The sequence below is a fragment of the Pinus tabuliformis genome, chromosome J, assembly GCF_031772625.1.
Source record: "Pinus tabuliformis cultivar Carrire ecotype Pingquan chromosome J, CPIR1, whole genome shotgun sequence".
In the NCBI taxonomy this organism is placed as follows: domain Eukaryota; kingdom Viridiplantae; phylum Streptophyta; class Pinopsida; order Pinales; family Pinaceae; genus Pinus; species Pinus tabuliformis.
This window is the reverse complement of record NC_142295.1, coordinates 517,255,397-517,265,715: the sequence shown is the minus strand read 5'-3', so window position 1 is coordinate 517,265,715 and position 10,319 is coordinate 517,255,397. Positions and strand designations below refer to the sequence as shown.

The 10,319-nt window shown below is 34.9% G+C and overlaps 1 long non-coding RNA gene across 1 annotated transcript; it reads left to right on the top strand.

The window, feature by feature from the left end:
* The first annotated feature begins 721 nt into the window (after positions 1 to 721).
* On the top strand, positions 722 to 2,309 carry LOC149228026 (uncharacterized). The gene is made up of 2 exons (XR_016247179.1): positions 722 to 1,189; positions 2,138 to 2,309. It is a non-coding gene; the product is annotated as an uncharacterized LOC149228026 (long non-coding RNA).
* The last annotated feature ends 8,010 nt before the right edge of the window (positions 2,310 to 10,319 follow it).

The window sequence follows — 10,319 nt, the reverse complement described above, 5'->3', positions numbered from 1 at the left end:
AGTTTGGTTTGATTTAACATTAATTCGAAGTATTGTTTCGCGGAATGCCTTGGTTAGATCAAAGTTTTAGAACGCTGTGTGCCCTCCCTCCCAGGATGGCCAAGGTAGTCTGGATTGTCATCTTATTTGGCCTCTTCCCGAGGTGGGAGAGGCCGGAGCATAGGTTATCTTCATTTGTCGGGTTTATTACTTGTGACCGTCAGAGCGATTTCATATGATTTCATATATTAATGTTAAGATTACTTAACATTAGTTTGGATGGAGTTTGGATGGATTATGTGCAACTGCAGAAAAGGTTTGGCATATTCGCAGGAACTGTTCAGGTTTGTTTGGCATATTCGCAGGCGGCACGTGTTCAGCATGCAGGCTGCATGCACTGCAGCTGTTGCATTAAGCCAAATTACATATGCTTCCACTGGTGCTATCTTAGCTGCCTTAAGAATCCATGTTATCATACTCCCTGTTCCATTTGGTCAGGAAAGCCTCTTCGCTACTGGTTTTGGATTGCTCCAAGGCAAACCATTCCCAGAACCTCTAATGCTCTCTGCAACAGCTATGTTTCCGCAGTGAGATACAATGAACAAGGTGAGATAAATAGTTTTTTAAACCTGTATATTTACATTTTCCCATTATTTTTCTACAGCCTTAATTTGCAGCGAACTTATTTCTTCCATGGTTCAGTCCCTTTAATGTGCATATTTTCAATGATGATAGGTATAGATTGGTAAGCAGTAAGGGGAAAATCTATTTCCAAAAAAAATATATATGGATGGGTGAAATTACACAAACTTACAGTGTGCAATCTAAGCTGTCCAATCTGATGATGCTCGAACTTCTGGGATATCGTTGGCACAGGGGGAAGTTCTTTTCACCTGAACTGACTGAATTCAAGGCTTCATCTAGGTCGATTGAGAAAGTTCAGCAGGTTAGAAAGAATCCGTTCCATGGCGGTTTTCTTCAACTAGTGCCCCTTCTCTTGCGCGCCGTGCTCGGCTTGAAGAAGCTTAACAAGAGCTTGACGAGGGCTTGCTATGGGAACTCCGGCCAAGTAGATCAGTGAAAGGTTTTCCCTTCTCTTTCACGACCAAGAAGTTTAAGTCATCGCTCCTTCTTTATGGAAACGGGATTCCTATTCCGTAGTTGAGCCCTACTCTGCAAAGACGTCAGCTCGTACTCGAGCCCATACGAGGTATGTTTGTCTTACTCAAGCGAGTCACTTATTCGTATTCTTTCTCTCATCCCAGTTGCCAGATCGGTCTTCCATCCTTCATATAATAACCTTATTCTTATATCGTATAAGGGTAACTTCTTGCAGCTAGCAAGGACTCTTATGAGCGAATGCAGAAGGAGGAATAAGGCATACTACTATCAGACTGAAAGCTAAGCACTTATAGTTGTCAGTAGTCCGTACGGAAAGAAATATTCACCCACGCGTCGTCGGTGCTTATTACTTTGCCTTCTTCCATAGCTTGTAATAACTGTGACTTATTTCATTTTAGCTGCCCAGAAATCTACTTAATCGACCTTGAACTAAACCGGTTACAATTTCGTTAGCAAAATAATAGAAATTGAGAAAAATTTTCCCATTCTTGACGAATTTCAGGAAGCCATAAAGTGACCTCATTAGACAACTCCATTCCAACTAATCGATTTCTAAACCAAGCTAAGCTACTATTGCATTCATGAATTCGAGGCTTAGAAATATCTTCTATTATAGGTGTGCCTCTCGGCAGCTACCCATATCTTGTAGCGCATTGTTTGTATTATTTATTCAAAAATTCCGTGTTGAGGTAAATGCTCATCATTGAGTGCAGCATTGACCTGCTGAGTTGAACAGCAGTTCGATGGGTTGATGCTGCATTCAGCGAGTAGTGAAGTAGGCAAGAAAGCAAGCACGGAATTACGAGTGGTTCTGAGCCAAGATGAAAGAAGCCATAGAGTAAGGTAGGCAAGAAAGCACCAAGCAAGGGGCTTGCGCTTCCTGTGGATGACTGCAACATTGAATTGATGTTCCCCCTGATGACTGCGAATGCGAAACTTGTCCAATTTCTATTGTTTTCTTAATTGTCTGAGAAGAATGCTGCATGCTGTTATTATTTTTCTCTACCAGTTATGTCAGCCTGCCTCTCTGTAACAGGTGATCAGTCATGGCAGCCTGCCTCTCTGTAACAGGTGATGGACAGCAGCCTTCTCAATGTTCAGGCACGTGTCTCTTGCATGCACATGGACCGGCTGAGAATGAAACAACACACACTCAAAAACATTTCTCTTTGAAAAAAATAACAGAGTTTCTTTGACAGTTTTCTAAAGGAGTTGAAACAAAGAATTTCATGGACTGAACTCAGCTTATCCTTCTTTCTTGAGCAAGAGGCATAATTTTTGGGGGGCAGTTTATTTTATTTTATTATGCTATTCAAACTATCGAAGATTATGCTGTAATGCATGCAGGCTGGAGGGTCTTAGAAAGGTGGCCACGGTTGGTCTTTTTGTTCAATCAGTCGAACTATCCAAGATTATGCAAAACAGGTGTAACACATGCAGGGAGGGTCTTAGGAATGATGGCCACGGTCCTTTTGTTCCATTAGGACACCCGTATTTTTAAATTATAATTTTAAAAGAGTCTTATAATATTTTATTAATATATCTTGGCATTGATTTCAGTTTTCACGAACGCCACACGTGACAGATCTATTATGCAAGAGCCACTAATCTTGTTCATAGTGCATAATCACGGTATTATGCAAGAGCCACTAATCTTGTTCACAGTGCATAATCAGGGGGAAGATAATTCGATAAACTTGGGGTTTTTAAGAAAACCTCTTTCGTGTTAGTTTATTGTCTTTAAACAGGCCTACCCTCTTAGTTGATTTTAATAATTAATTTAAGTTTGATTTTTATGTTGCAACAAGCATCACTTATACCTGGATTTTTACTGTCTGCATAAAGTAAAAGTGAAGTACTCTCTTTAACATCTTTTTCCATTTCTCATCTTTTTCCATTTCTCTCCAATATTGTAGTTAATATTGCAGTTGATGCTCCCCATACACTGCTCTCTATTAACACCTTGCAAATAATATCAACGCAGGACAAATGCCATGTATCCACTACTCTCTATTAACGCTATGCTCTTTATTAATGCACGACAAATTCCATGTATCCACCAGCGTACCACTGAAAACGGCTATCATTGTTTACTTCACGAATAATGAAGACATGCAACTATTGGTCACAAAGACCAAATATGCAACTGCTCTTCACTGAAATAGTGTTGGTGTTGATTTAGGGTTTTGAGGAGCCTAAGCCAGATTCATATGTTAATCAACCCATTAAGCCATAATATACCAACAGTTGAGCCACAATATACTATCGCAATTATGCCCTGATATACCAACGGGCATACATACGTTAAGAAATTTGTCTTCCAGCAATGACACATGTTGAAATAATAAATGTTGTGCCATATAAACTATATCCAATACTGAAAAAGCAGCATTCCATATAGTATTAGTAAATTGATAAATGTTTTCCATACATTAACAGTAAATTGATATATGCATAGCAAGGCAACAAATTGATATATGTGTTCCATATCAGTAAATCGATATATGCGTTATGCAACTTTCTTTCCTTCTTGCGTAATGCATTCTCGACATATTTGTTCCAAAGAAACATTATTGGGTTATGAAACATTCTTGCATTGACTATCGTCCTCATTCTTGATGTCGTTCCATAGTGTTAGTTTCACATTGTTCCATATAACATATTGATTGCAGCACTTGTCAACCATATTGCATATTGTTCTAATACGTACCAACAATGTTCTAATATGTAAGCACAGAGATAGCTCTCCTTTAAAAAACGTTATGCCATAAAATTTGTTCTACGCTCTCCATAAAAATGCTATACGATAAAGAATGACTAAATGCAACGTAATGAATGCTTTATTGAGCCAACGTTTTTGTATTGAGCCAATTGCATAATGATTTGGAACATTGTATTGGTACCGAAGAACCTAGTATTGGTTACTATCACCGCCATATAGGACTTCTCTATTTACTGGATTGTTACAAGGGTGAAGCTGAGGAGTTCTGCACGTCGACAGCTCAAACGAAGGTTTTTATCGATACCGAATAGCCCCAGATTCTTTAAAGCAGCGGGTTCTTAAACATTATGTGAGCTCGATCCTGCCCTTGGCTATGCTACTGTCTATGCTTATATGCGTATGGCTTATTCAATGCTCAAGCCCCCTTCCAATCAAGGCAGGGACTAGCTGCCATGCAGCCTTCCTTGTTATTAATTAACATGTGGGAACATGTTCAACTTGAAAATATTACCCTACATAGGAATTCATGTAGTCTTTATTGCAGATGAATTAAATCTCTTTGAGTCATCAATGCCACATAAAGATGGAGATGAATATCTTATAATTTCTCATACAAAAATAGTTGTCGAAGACACCCTGACATTGGGAATATACACAATTTTACAATCCAAAAAGTCTAAAAGTTTATGAAACATTTTATAAGTGAGTTTAATCCATTACGATGGAAATTTGAATGGAGGTTTAATAATAAATAAATAAAACATTTAAATAAATAATAAGAATATTATTATTCAACTATCTTATTAATCAGGAATTAATAATATAAAGTTCAAGTAATTATCTATTTATAAAATATTTTAAGCAATTTTATTTCATTTTTAAATATTTGAAGCAATTTTATTTTTTTTCAATTATGTAGTATTAATTTTTAGATGTTATTATAATTTTTTAGTTTATACTTAAGTTGCAATTACATGTAGTGATCATTCAAAATATTTGAACTAAATTGCAAATACAAGTAGTGGTTACTCAAAATATTTGAACTAAATTGCAATTATATGTAATGGTTATTCAAAATATTTGAACTAAAGTGATGACATTATCATCATTAACTTCGAAATAAAAAATTATCACTAATATTACAATTAATTTTAATTTTCTTTTTTGAATATCTCTTAAAATCTTTGGATGGAATTTTCAACCTATAATTATGTTTGATATAAAATATTGATGGTCTGATATAAAATATTAATGGCATGAATCTTAGAAAAAAAACAAAAGAAAAGATAACTTAATTTCATGAATTTAAAAATAGAAAAGGATGAGTCTTATAATCAATAATTAATGATTTATTTTATTATTTAATTGAATGAATTTAAAAATAATGAAAGGAAAAGATAAATTAATTTCATGAATTGTGAAATTAACTATTCTCCTTCTCTTAAGTTCTCTAGTTCTCATATTTCCAAAGGTTTTTCTCCATATGAATACTTTGCTTCTCTCTCCTCAATTCACGTTTCTAAGTCCTTTCCAAGGAAGGGATACACCCTTCATCGGCATGCAAAGTTGACAAATGACTCGACTTCTAATGGGGTTTTAGCACTAGACTCATTGGAATTTAACCTAACAGGATGCAAGTTCCACTTGTTGAAGGTGCAATAAAAAGTGGTGTTAGATATTATAAAAGTAAAGCAATCTAACCTTACCAAGGCCCTTAGAGTTAGGAATGCCCTAAAAAAATATCCCTCGTGATTCTTATTTCATTCAATTGAAGAGTTGTGGGGCGTGACTTTAAATAGTTATCCCTTAGAAGAGTAATCAAAAACCACAATCTAGATATAATTCTCATTCAAAAGACTATGGTGGATGGTTCCCAAGCTAGAGCTTCTTTAGAACCTTGGCTAAAAAACTTTTCATTTTCCATAATGGATTTAGAGGGTCTATCTAGAGTCCTAATCACTAATTAGAGTCCCTCTTTCAAAGCTCTTTCTTACTCATATCTTAATTCCTCTATCTTAGTTTGTTTAGTAGTTAAGGGGATAGGAATTTAGTTGACATCTATAATATATATGGCCCCTATGTAGATATAATCCCATTTTAAGAAGGTCTTGCAGTGTCTGGTTCTCTATTCATGCCTCATATTTTCACTGGTGGAAATTTAAATTTTACCTTATCCTTGAGGTAAGTGTGGGAGGTTAATCCTAGACAATATCAACTGAATAAATTGTCATCTTTTACCTAGAAGATTCACCTAGTATATATTGAGCTTGTCAAATTATCGAATTAAATTTTTCGTGAAAGTGATGATGTGGTCTCTAAAAAGCTTGATTTCTTTTTGGTATTTGAATCCATGATGAACATTAATTTCATTTCTAAGTCGTCGATTTCTTTTGTAGGTTTATCCAACCATCTACATAGCATTTTTAGAATTTTCTTTGAGTCTAAAGGGTAGAGACATTTGGATAAATGAAGGTGCTATTAATACAAGAAAAAATCACTAGCATGCTACTTATAGGTAGAATTTGAATGCAATTTAGGAAATAAAGAAATTGGGTGGCTCCTTAGTGTACTCCTTTAAGAATAAGGCAAATGAAGGTGTTCAACATTTCAAAGCCCTTTTTAAGGAACTTACAATATGCTCTATCTAGGAAATTTTGGAGGTTTTATCTAAATTCCCTATGGTTTTACTTGAGGATATGAAGAGGGACATGGAAGAGGGAATTTCGGAAGAAGAAGCTTAGGAAACCCTTTACACAATGCAAAAAGGAAGAATTCCAAGCCCTAATGGCCTTCTCATCAATTTTTTTTTTTATGATCTTCTAAAGAATGATATCTTAAAAGTGGTGAAAGAATCTAAGAATTTAGGGAAAATGTTAGGGTCTTTCAGTTATACTTTCCTCACTCTCATCCCCCAAAAAAAGGATGGTGTATCCTTTGACCATTTTTGGCCTATCTCTTATTGCAATGTCATATATACAATTGTCACAAAGTTTATTGCACATTTCCTTAAGCCCATTCTGAGTTATATTACTTCAAAGTAACAATTTGAATTCCTTCAAAAAACACAAATCCATAATGTGGTATCACTCGCCCATGAGGCAACTCACTCAATGAAGCTTTCAAATCATCATGTGGTTGTTCTAAAACTTGATGTATCCAAAGATTATGATAAGGTGAGTTGGACCTTCCTTCGATTTGTCCTCCTTAAATTATGGATGGGGATCTCTTAGTTCAATTGGATTATGGGATGAATTCAATTTGTATGCTATGTTGTTCTTATTAATGGAGTCCCTTCCTCCTCGTATAAGGATTCTCCTAGACTTCAACAAGGGTTCCCTCCCTCACTTTCCTTTTTTGGATTGTTGCAAAGGCTCCCAGTAAATTGATTTATGATTTTTAGTCTGGGGGTTATCTCAAGGTATTTAAGGTCATAGATCAACAATATATTTTTCATTTAATTTTTGTATATGATATCATTTTCTTCTCTCTGGGCTCTTTGAAGGACCTCACCTCTCTAAAATATGTTCTAGAATATTTTTGTAAAGAAACGTATATGGAGGTGAATATCTATAAATGTTTCTTATTTCCCATGTTCTACATGATGCTCTTCTTTGTCATGATGAACATCGTTTTACTTTTCCAAAAAAGGATTTGGATGAAGGTGTTAAGTATACGGGCTTTTGTCAAAATTTGAATACCTATAAATTTGTTGATTGGTTGTGACTGTACAACAAAATTGAAGTTCTAATTTCTCTTTGGGTTAACAAACTCCTTTAAAGAGAAGGTAGGTTAGTTCTTCTTCAGTTTGTCCTTGAAATAATTCTAGTGTATTAGATGTCAATTACTTCAATGTCAAAATGCATCTCATCTAAAATAAGAAAAATCCATTTTCAATTATTATGGTTGGATCTTGTCAAGCTAGTGGCATTTCATTAGTGAACTGAAGTTTGGTGGTGTCCCTTAATAAGTTAATTTGGTGGGGATCAAAAATATTTTCCATTTTATCAAGAAAATATAAATTGAGGAATGGTATAGGTAGCCTAGACAATTGTCAAAAGGTTCCATTGTTTGGAAAGACTTTATCTCTACTTTCCCTTTGATGTGAAATTCAAAAGTATGGTGTTTTGGTAATGGAGACAAAGTGAAGTTAGGGGAAGATAAATGGTTTGAATCATTATCATTTAACAACCCCTATCCTTAAATTTCTCAACCATGGTGTTCTTTTCTCCCTTGCTAACATTAAAACCAGAAATACCCGAAGCTATCCTAGGTTAAGTTCGAAATCATTAGTTGATCTTTAGTTGTTTGGTATGGAAGTAGTTGAATGGGACAATTATATTGGCCTTCTTGTCTCAAATTTCCTCAAATTAAAAGAAATGAAAAGGGTCAGTTATGTTGGTCTAAGTTCTAGTATTGGTGATTATATAGCAAAGGTTAGCTATTCAACTTTTTTTGAATCTCAATTTTCTAGGGAAATCAAATGGTGGTGAAGTCTTCTTTGGAATCTCCATGCTCCACTTAAATGAAAAATAACTACGTAGCTTTCCTTGAAAACTAAAATCTTGACCTAGGATAATGGCTTGAAAATGGGTTGGATTGGTCCCAACTAATGCTCTTTATGTAAGGAATTTTAAGAATGCATCTCTCACATTATTATCTTTTCCCATACACAATTTAGGTACTCAACATTGTTTTTTCCAAGTTCAAACAACAAGCTAGTTGGACAAAGGCTAGTTTTGTTGAATGCATGAAATAATGGTTCATTGATAAATCCACTAAATAGGTCAAGGCACTCTTGCGCATTCTAGTAGATGAGATTTGGTGGGTGTTGATTTTTTTGGAGTCCTCTAATATGAGAATTGTTTCTTATTATTCTTTCTTAGTTTGATCTTTTCTTATATTTATTTCTTGTCATAAAACAATTACACAGAGAATTTGAACAATAAAAATAATATGCCAATAGGATAATAATGAGACGACCACAATAATTTTCCCTGGGAAAACCCAAAAATCCTTCTTCTTAGATTAAAATAATTAAGTTCAAAAAAGATACATCAACTCATATACAAGGTCAAACTAACCATCAAAGAAACTTGGTCAAACCTAGTCCAGTAGTCTCCTAGTCAAGTCATATTCCCTCATGGTCTATGTCTGATTAGGTCTACTTAGAATAATGCCTTATACCTTCCTCAGAATTTGGTCCTCCCATAGAAAAATTTGGTCTCTTTACAAAGGTTTGGTCCAACATTTCATCCTACTATTTTCATCCAACACAAATATTTGGTTCAACACTTTGTCCTACTCATTTTCATCCATCACAAAGATTCATTCTTTCCACATAGCATAGAGAATTATTGTCTCTCATCAAAAGTATTAACACAGAAATTTGATCCTTTAAATGTGTCCTTCAAGCCTCAAATTCATCTTGTTATTCTAGCCTCATATCATGTGAATTGTATTCAATATAGAGAGATGTGAATTGCTCTTGGATGAGGATGAATCACACATATATATATTTCTTGTTGGTTTGATGGGTTCCTTTTAGAGGTTGGGCCAACTTGACTAGGAGGAGGTCGACCTAACCTTTTAGGAGCCAACATATTTAAATTCAAAAATTTAAATCCTTTTCTTTTACAATCAAAACAAAGAACATATCTTTTAATATTGAATCTAGCATGAATAACATGCCTAAAAATACATTAAGGACCAAAATGTATATTATGAAAATCAACCATAATTACAAAATTCAACACTCCCCCTTAATTAGGGAGGTATTCATAATGACTATTTATATGTTCACATGTTGACAAATTTATCTAAGAAAAGGTTTTAAGAATTCATCATCATCGTCTACATCATCTAATTACCATAACTTAGTCAACAACTCTGACATATGGTAAATCATCAGCATCAACTATTTTCCATCATTGGTTTGTACTCTTGACCCATAGTCTTGGTTAGTACTTCCTAAACATGGAATAAATTTTAGCATTAACTATTCATTGCAACTTTATTTAGTACCACTAACCCATAATCTTAGTTGGTACTCATGACCTAGACTAGTCTTGGTTCACCATCCTTGTCAATTTATTTTAACACATGGTGAAACTCCAAAGGCCACACTCGACATGAGTAACTAGGTCTGATGCTAAATGAGCTCCTCATCCTATCTGGAGGGACTAACCCTGATGTTGAAATACACACACTTGACTGATTGATTCTAGGCTTCTAAGACAATTCTCCCTAATTAGTCAAAATCTTTGACACAAGCAAAATGATTGTCCACCGTTGGACCATTCTCCAAACTAGTCAACATCTTTGACACAGGGAGAATGATTGTTCATTATTCTTTTCATATCAACAATCTCTCTCACTGAGAGGTATAGGAATATTCTTCATAATAATTATTGTCCTATATGTTGTTGTCTCATCACTCCCCCTTACTGAGAGAGATATGCTTAATCACTCAAACCTCGTCCTAGGACAATCTCCTTGG